This window comes from Lepidochelys kempii, chromosome 10 (assembly GCF_965140285.1).
Source record: "Lepidochelys kempii isolate rLepKem1 chromosome 10, rLepKem1.hap1, whole genome shotgun sequence".
NCBI lineage: Eukaryota > Metazoa > Chordata > Testudines > Cheloniidae > Lepidochelys > Lepidochelys kempii.
This window is the reverse complement of record NC_136389.1, coordinates 11,322,115-11,331,193: the sequence shown is the minus strand read 5'-3', so window position 1 is coordinate 11,331,193 and position 9,079 is coordinate 11,322,115.

The following is a 9,079-nucleotide window of genomic DNA, read 5'->3' as shown; positions in this document are numbered from 1 at the left end:
GTATCACATTCCTTTGCAGCAGATTATACTCTGCACCAGTAGATAGATGTCCAGTGAAGCTCTCTTCATCAGGGCACAGTCATTCATTCCCATTAAGAGAATATCCAGTTAACAGAGACTACTTTCATTGTAATGCTGCTAAGCAGAGAGCGCTGTGTAACCCAGGAGTTCAGAAATTGTTACTGGTCAGACTCACGGGCAGCTTATGTGCCTGAGAACATCAACTTACAGACCCAGCAGTAGCCAATATACACCGATATGGGGCGTTGACACCGAAGGTGCAGCTCAGTAATGTTTAGCGCACTCACATAGCAGGTCTGATTACCAAGGTGAGCAAGTATCATTACCCACTTAATAGAGATGGAGAAACTGAGGCACAGCATGGTGAAGGGACTGGCCAAAGGTCCTGCAGAAAGTCCTTTTCAGAGCCAAGTCACAAAGACGCATTCTTGCCTTTTGTGTGCGACACAGCTGTGGATGGATGGAAAAGGGGAGGAGCAAACAGCCAGACTATCCCAACAGCTGTTAAATTAGATGAAGGCTGCCCTGTTAAAAGGAGTTATCCTCCCCTTTAAGTATCAGTCAGTGCTATTGAGCACACACGGTTTTAAATTACTTCCCTCCTAGACATCTTGATTAAGGAGAGTGCGCTGGTGAAGACACAGGTTACAGCTATTAGCTGTAGCAGGGGCAGGGCACAAGAGGAGGGGATTTGAGTTTAGGAAGTTAATTTGAAGGACCCATAATCAGCAAGAGGTAGATGAGCACTTTACACACACTGTAAGCCAAGAAACTTAGTCGCAACCCACTGGTGGGGTCACAGAGTGTTACAAATGGGTCAGGCACATACAGAGCTCCATTGTACTGTAAATAATGGGTAGGAGGGCCTGGGCCTTTTGTACTACACAGCACTTCAGACCTCAGCTGGGGAGGCTTTGCATAGGGAAGCAGGGTGAAGGGCACAAAGCTTCATGGCTGATGCAGCATTCATTGATTATTTTGGGAACACCCTCCATTGCATTAGGATAGTGTAAGTGAAAGCACACCACCACTACACGAAGGCAAAGCACTCCTATGGATCAAAGGAGCTCCCCAGGATCCCAGGGAGACCATTTACAGTGGGTTGGTGGCTCATGAACAGAGCAAGGAGAGGGAGATTGGCATACAGGAGGAGCACTGGCTGCTACCAGAGAAGCTTAAACTGCCCATGAGCAGAACTTTGCTTCTGTGAGATTAAGCAGCTCCTTTTCGTTGCTGCCCAGCTCCTAAGCTGTGCAGGGCTCTTCTGCAGCTTCGGTAGCAGCATAGGGCAGGCTAGCTACAGTGTATAACTCCCTACCCCTGCAATAACAGAGCTCCACTCCTGAACTGAACTGCCTAGAAGTCTTCTCTGCCGTACTACGACTGAGAATATCTTGCTGTCCTGAAGCGCAACAGGTCTAGAACAGCCTTGGCTACTACCTAGCCACTGTCCTCGTGGCAGCAGCTCCAGGAAACCCACCAACTGCAGAGGCAAAGATACAAAAGCATGTAAAATAATGAGGGGGTGGTGTGCACGTACACACTGGAAGGGGATAAGATGACTGGCATTTGTTCTGGATTTATGCGAACATCTGCCCAGCTGTATCATCATGCGCAAGGGGCCTCACTTCCACCTGCTTTTTGAAGTTGCCACTTCAATCTTTCAAATGACAACCCAAGACCAGAGATTTCAAGAGTGCTTTAGAGGTGGATCAGCTAAGTTAAACTGGTGCCACATTAAGTGTCTGAATTCAATATACTTTCTAGCCTATTACCCAAAAGTTCAGTGGTGGTTCCAGTATCCATTATGTTGATACTGATAAATACTAAAAGCAGACAGACTATTTTAAGCCATTCTTGCCATTTCTTAAACCTATAATTCTCCATACAGCACCAATGGGCTTAGTGGTTACTTGACCTTACAAGCTCAAGAAAGCAGAAGCCTCCATTAGGAAGGACAAGATCTAATGGGTAGGTCAGCCTTCCACTGCTAAATCATTGACACCCTGTGGGTTGCGTTCACATCACCAATACTAGGAAGTTACTGTGCCCTACAAAGGCAGGGGAGCAAGAGAAAGGCATTAGAAGGATAGTTTCACCCAACCATGGGTGCAACAGCTTGCAAACAAGGGTCTGCACAGGAAAAGAGGGAGGCTGCTTTTTCTTGTAGATGATAATTCCATTAGTTGAAGACAAGGTGCTTAAGGTATTATCTTTTATTGGGCCATCTTTTATGGAAGAAGCCAAGAGCAGCTTTATGGAGCTCAAAAGCTTGTTTCTTGCACTGTTCATTTAACACAAGTTGTGGTGGGTTTTGTTGGGTTCTTTGTTTGGGATGGGGCGGAAGGTATTATTTTTAAAAGATCCTATTTTTTAAATGAAATCCAAAACATTCCTACAACCAAACTTCCCTCAGTTGACACTACTGTATGGCTTTCCAAGGCTCCACAGTCAGGAAGGCAGAAGCATGGTCCTCGTTAGATTAATAACTGAATAACCCTCCTTTTCATAACCATCACCCACAACTTTAAGAACAGGAGTACTTGTGGCACCTTAGAGACTAACAAATTTATTTGAGCATAAGCTTTCATTGTCTACAGCTCACTTCATCAGATGCATAGAATGGAACATATAGTAAGATATAGATATACACACACACTGTGACAAAGTTCCTGCTCTATCTTGGTGGGTCTTGCGCTTATTGGCGGATTTGCTTGCCTTGGAGCTTCACGGCAGCCCTCAGCTTGACCGTTTTTCTGAACCCACAGTCCAGGTCAACTCCTCCTGTGTTTGACCAGGAGTTGGTAGGATTTGGGGGGAACCCGGGCCCACCCTCTGCTCCGGGTTCCAGCCCAGGGCCCTGTGGAATGCAGCTGTCTAGAGTGCCTCCTGGAACAGCTGTGCAACAGCTACAACTCCCTGGGCTACTTGCCCATGGCCTCCTCCCAACACCTTCTTTATCCTCACCATAGGACCTTCCTCCTGGTGTCTGATAATGCTCGTACACCTCAGCCCTCCAACTGTCCGTGTTCTCACTCTCAGCTCCTAGTGCCTCTTGCTCCCAGCTCTTCACACGCACACCACAAACTGCAGTGAGCTCCTTTTAAAAATCCAGGTGCCCTGATTAGCCTGCCTTAATTGATTCTAGCAGCTTCTTGATTGGCTGCAGGTGTTCTAATCAGCCTGTCTTAATTGTCTCCAGAAGGTTCCTGATTGTTCTGGAACCTTCCCTGTTACCTTAACCAGGGAAAGGGGACCTACTTAGCCTGGGGCTAATATATCTGCCTTCTATTACTCTCCTATAACCATCCTGACCAACTCTGTCACAATACACACATACAGAGAACATGAAAAGGTGGAAGTAGCCATACCAACAGTAAGAGGCTATTTAATTAAGATGAGCTATTATCAGCAGGAGAAAAAAAGCTTTTGTAGTGATAATCAAGATGGCCCATTTAGACAGTTGACAAGAAGGTGTGTGGATACTTAACATGGGGAAATAGATTTAATGTGTAATGACCCAGCCAGGCTCTATTCAAACCCAGGTTAATGATATCTAGTTTGCATGTTAATTCAAGCTGAGCAGTTTCTCATTGGAGTCTGTTTTTGAAGCTTTTCTGTTGCAAAATTGCCACCTTTAAGTCTGTTACTGAGTGGCCTGAGAGGTTGAAGTGTTCTCTTACCAGTTTTTGAATGTTATGATTCCTGATGGGAGCTGAAAATGCTCAGGGCATCGGTGGAAACAAAATTCAAGCCAATTCATATACCCGAACAGTGATATCTAACCTGGGGCAACCAACATTTACAGTTAACAGCCAAGACTCCCATTAAAGAGAGTCAAATTGTGCTTGTACTGCCCTGTTCAAATGGGATTGGCAATGTAGTGTCAATCTACAATTAAGAACTGCGCTAGAAGTTTCAGTCATACAATAAAAGCAATACTCACATAAGAGGGGGGAAAAAGCTATATATGTGACCTGCCAAAGTACAAGAGAGGAAAGATTGAAGGGATTGTAAAGAGTAGGAGCTCAAAGCTTGGTAGAATTAGCTGGTGCTAAGATTGCAATACTGTAAGAGGAGGCCAATGAGGTAGATTATTAAAATTGTCCTAAGGTCAGTAGTTCTACACTAGTGATAAAAAGCAAGTGAGGCTGACAAGGGAGGAACTGGCACCATGAGAGAGAGAGAGAGAGAGAGACACACACAGGTCATACTGCTATTATTGGATACTACATAGCTGAAGAGAAATTATTTCTAACAGGTGTTGTCAACTGAACGAGCTTAAAAATCTTCCCTGGCTGAGCTTAAAATACATAAGCACAAGTGGTTCTAGCTGTACCCCCATCAAACTTTAAAATTTACACCAGCTACTGAAATTCTACAGGATGAATCTGAATTTTAACAGTTCTAGGTAACAGCTCATTAGCATTTCCTCCATATGCCATACTAAAGGTTCAATTCTTTGACAGACTCAGGAGCAGCAATTCAGAGCAGTATCAAGGGAAGGACATATAGAATACGTACAGGCTATGGGTAGGTCTGTCAAGCAATTGAAATAATCACAATTAATCATGTAATTTAAAAAATTGTGATTAATTGCGCTGTTAAACAATTGAATACTATTTCTATAAATATTTTTGGATGTTTTCCTCATTTTCGAATATATTGATTTCAGTTACAACACAGAATACGAAGTGTACAGTGCTCACTTTATATTTATTTTGTATTATAAATATCTGCACTGTAAAAATAATTTTTTTTATTCTCTTAGTACAAGTACTATAGTGCAATCTCTGTCATGAAAGTTAATTCTACATTTGTAAGTTCACGTACAAAAAAAACTGCATTCAAAAAGAAAACAATGCAAAACTTTAGAGCCTACAAGTCCACTCAGTCCTACTTCTTGTTCAGCCAATCGCCCAGACAAACAAGTTTGTTTACATGTTAGGAGATGATGCTGCCCTCTTCTTGTTTACAATGTCACCTGACAGTGAGAAGAGACGTTCACATGGCATTGTTGTAGCCGGCATTGCAAGATATTTACATGCCAGATGCACTAAAGATTCATATGTCCCTTCATGCTTCAACCACCATTCCAGGAGACGTGTCCATGCTGATGGGTTCTGCTCAATAACTATCCAAAGCAGTACAGAACACCACATGTTCATTTTCATCATCCTGAGTCAGATGCTACCAGCAGAAGGTTGATATTCCTTTTTGGTGGTTTGGGCTCTGTAGTTTCCACATCGGAGTGTTGCTCTTTTAAGACTTCTGAAAGCATGCTCCATACCCTGCCCCAATCAGATTTTGGAAGGCACTTCAGATTCTTAAATCTTGGGTTGAGTGCTGTAGCTATCTTTAGAAATCTCACACTGGTACTGTCAAATATAAAGGGTACTGTAAATAGTACTATAAAATCCCTCCTGGCCAGAGGCACAATATCCTTTTACCTGTAAAGGGTTAAGAAGTTCAGGTAACTTGGCTGGCACCTGACCAAAAGGACCAATAGGGGGACAAGATACTTTCAAATCTTGGGGGGTGGGAGTGGGGGGAAGGCTTTTCTCTCTCTGTTGTGTGTGCTTGCTGGAGAGAGATCAAGCAAGCAAGCAAGCAATCCAACTCCATGAGAATTAGGAAGTACTAGCAAGGAAATGTGTTAGTTTACTTTTGTTTTGGCTTGTGATTTTCTCTGTGCTGAGAGGAAGGTGTATTCCTGGTTTACTTTTGTAACTTTAAGGGTATGTCTACACTACGGAATAAGGTCGAATTTATAGAAGTCGGTTTTTTAGAAATCGGTTTTATATATTCGAGTGTGTGTGTCCCCACAGAAAATGCTCTAAGTGCATTAACTCGGCGGAGTGCTTCCACAGTACCGAGGCTAGCGTCGACTTCCAGAGTGTTGCACTGTGGGTAGCTATCCCACAGTTCCCGCAGTCTCTGCTGCCCATTGGAATTCTGGGTTGAGATCCCAATGCCTGATGGGGCTAAAACATTGTCGCGGGTGGTTCTGGGTACATATCGTCAGGCCCCCCTTCCCTCCCTCCCTCTCTCCGTGAGAGGAAGGGCAGACAATCGTTTTGCGCCTTTTTTCCTGAATTACCTGTGCAGACGCCATACCACGGCAAGCATGGAGCCTGCTCAGGTAACCGTCACCGTATGTCTCCTGGGTGCTGGCAGACGCGGTATGGCATTGCTACACAGTAGCAGCAACCCATTGCCTTCTGGCAGCAGACGGTGCAATACGACTGGTAGCCATCATCGTCGTGTCCGAGGTGCTCCTGGCCACGTCGGCTGGAAGCGCCTGGGCAGACATGGGCGCAGGGACTAAATTTGGAGTGACTTGACCAGGTCATTCTCTTTAGTCCTGCAGTCAGTCCTATTGAACCGTCTTATGGTGAGCAGGCAGGCGATACGGATTGCTAGCAGTCGTACTGTACCATCTTCTGCCGAGCAGCCATGAGATGTGGATGGCATGCAGTCCTTCTGCACCGTCTGCTGCCAGCCAAAGATGTAAAAGATAGATGGAGTGGATCAAAACAAGAAATAGACCAGACTTGTTTTGTACTCATTTGCTTCCCCCCCTCCCCTGTCTAGGGGACTCATTCCTCTAGGTCACACTGCAGTCACTCACAGAGAAGGTGCAGCGAGGTAAATCTAGCCATGTATCAATCAGAGGCCAGGCTAACCTCCTTGTTCCAATAAGAACAATAACTTAGGTGCACCATTTCTTATTGGAACCCTCTGTGAAGTCCTGCCTGAAATACTCCTTGATGTAAAGCCACCCCCTTTGTTGATTTTAGCTCCCTGAAGCCAACCCTGTAAGCCGTGTCCTCAGTCGCCCCTCCCTGCGTCAGAGCAACGGCAAACAATCGTGCATCTGAGTTGAGAGTGCTGTCCAGAGCGGTCACAATGGAGCACTCTGGGCTATCTCCCGGAGGCCAATACCGTCGAATTGTGTCCACAGTACCCCAAATTCGAGCCAGCAAGGCCGATTTAAGCGCTAATCCACTTGTCAGGGGTGGAGTAAGGAAATTGATTTTAAGAGCCCTTTAAGTCGAAATAAAGGGCTTCATCATGTGGACGGGTGCAGGTTTACATCGATTTAATGCTGCTAAATTCGACCTAAAGTCCTAGTGTAGACCAGGGCTAAAGTTTTTTCCCAGAAGGAAATCCTCTGTGTTTTAAATCTGATTGCCCTGTGAGATTAGCTTCCCTTCTAATTTTAGAGAGGTGCTTCTTTTACCTTTTTTCTTTCTAATAAAGTTCTGTTTCTTTTAAGAGCCTGACTGATTTCTCTATTGTCCTAAGACCTAGGGGTTTGGGTCTGTGATCACTTTGTAAACAATTGGTTAGGATATTCTTCTTAAGCCTCGCCAGGAAAGGGGGTGTAAGGGCTTGGGGGGATATTTTGCGGGAATAGGAACTCCAAGTGGTCCTTTCCCTGATTCTTGGTTAAATCACTTGGTGGTGGCAGTGTACCCTCCAAGGGCAAAGAGTTTGTGCCTTGGGGAAGTTTTACCCTAAGCTAGTAGAAATACGCTTAGGGGGTCTTTTATGTGGGTCCCCACATCTGTACCCTAGAGTTCAGAGTTGGGAGGGAACACTGACAGGTACCTTATTTGCATTTTGTCAAATCTGCAGTGAAAGTGTTCTTAAAATGAACATTTGCTGAGTCATCATCCAAGACTGCTAGAACATGAAATAGATGGCAGAATGTGAGTAAAACACAGAGCAGGAGACATACAGTTCTCCCCCAAGGAGTTCAGTCACAAATTCAATTAACACATTTTTTTAACGAGCATTGTCAGCATGGAAGCATATCCTCTGGAATGGTGGCCAAAGCATGAAGGGCCATATGAATGTTTAGCATATCTGGCATGTAAATACCTTGCAATGCAGACTATAAATATGCCATGCGAACGTCTGTTCTCACTTGCAAGTGACATTGTAAATAAGAAGTGGGCAGCATTATCTCCCGTAAATGTAAACACACTTGTTTGTCTGAGCGACTGGCTGAACAAGAAGTAGGACTGAGTGGACTTGTAGGCTCTAAGGTTTTTACGGCGTTTTCTTTTTGAGTACAGTTATGTAACAAAAATCTACATTTGTAAGTTGCACTTTCACGATAAAGAGATTTTACCTTGTACAAGTACTGCACTGCATTGAAAAATACGAATTCTTTTATCACTTTTACAGTGCAAATATTTGTAATAAAAATATTGAGTACTGTACACTTTGTATTGTGTTGTAATTGAAATCGATATATTTGAAAATGTAGAAAAACATCCAAAATATTTAGTAAATTTCAATTGTATTTTATTGTTCAACAGTGCGATCAAAACTGATTAATCGCAATTAATTTTTTTAATCGCAATTAATTTTTGAGTTAATCGCATGAGTTAACTGCGATTGACAGTCAGTTACAGGACAAGTGTTCTTCCACCCAAGTTTTCATTGTATGACAGTGCTGGTCTCGTTTTTATTAATTTCTTAGAATTGTAGAAATATAAGGCTGAAAGAACCTCGAGAAGACGAAGTCCAGACCCTTGTGCTGAGGCAGGACCAAGTAAACCTAGACCATCCCTAACAGATGTTTGTCCAGACTGTTCTTAAAAACCTCCAATAAGGAGATTCCACAACCTCCCTCAGAAGCCTATTCCAGAGCTTAACTTCCCTTATAGTTAGAAAGTTTTTCCTATATCTAATCTAAATCTCTTTGTGGCAGATTAAGCCTATTACTTCTTGTCCTACTTTTAGTGGGCATGGAGAACATTGATCATTGTCCTCTCAGGTCCCCCCATAGTCTTCTTTTTTTGAGACTAAAGAGGTCTAGTTTTTTAAACCATTCTTCATAGGTCAGGCTTTCTAAACCTTTAATGATTTTTGTTGCTCTCTGGACTCCCTCCAATTTGTCCACATCTTTCCTGAAGTGCAGTGCCCAGAATTGGACACAGTACTCCAGCTGAGGCTTCACCAGAGCTGAGTAGAGCAATTTCCTCTTGCATCTTACGTACAATACTCTTGTTAATACACCTGAGAATAGTAGTCTTTTTCACAG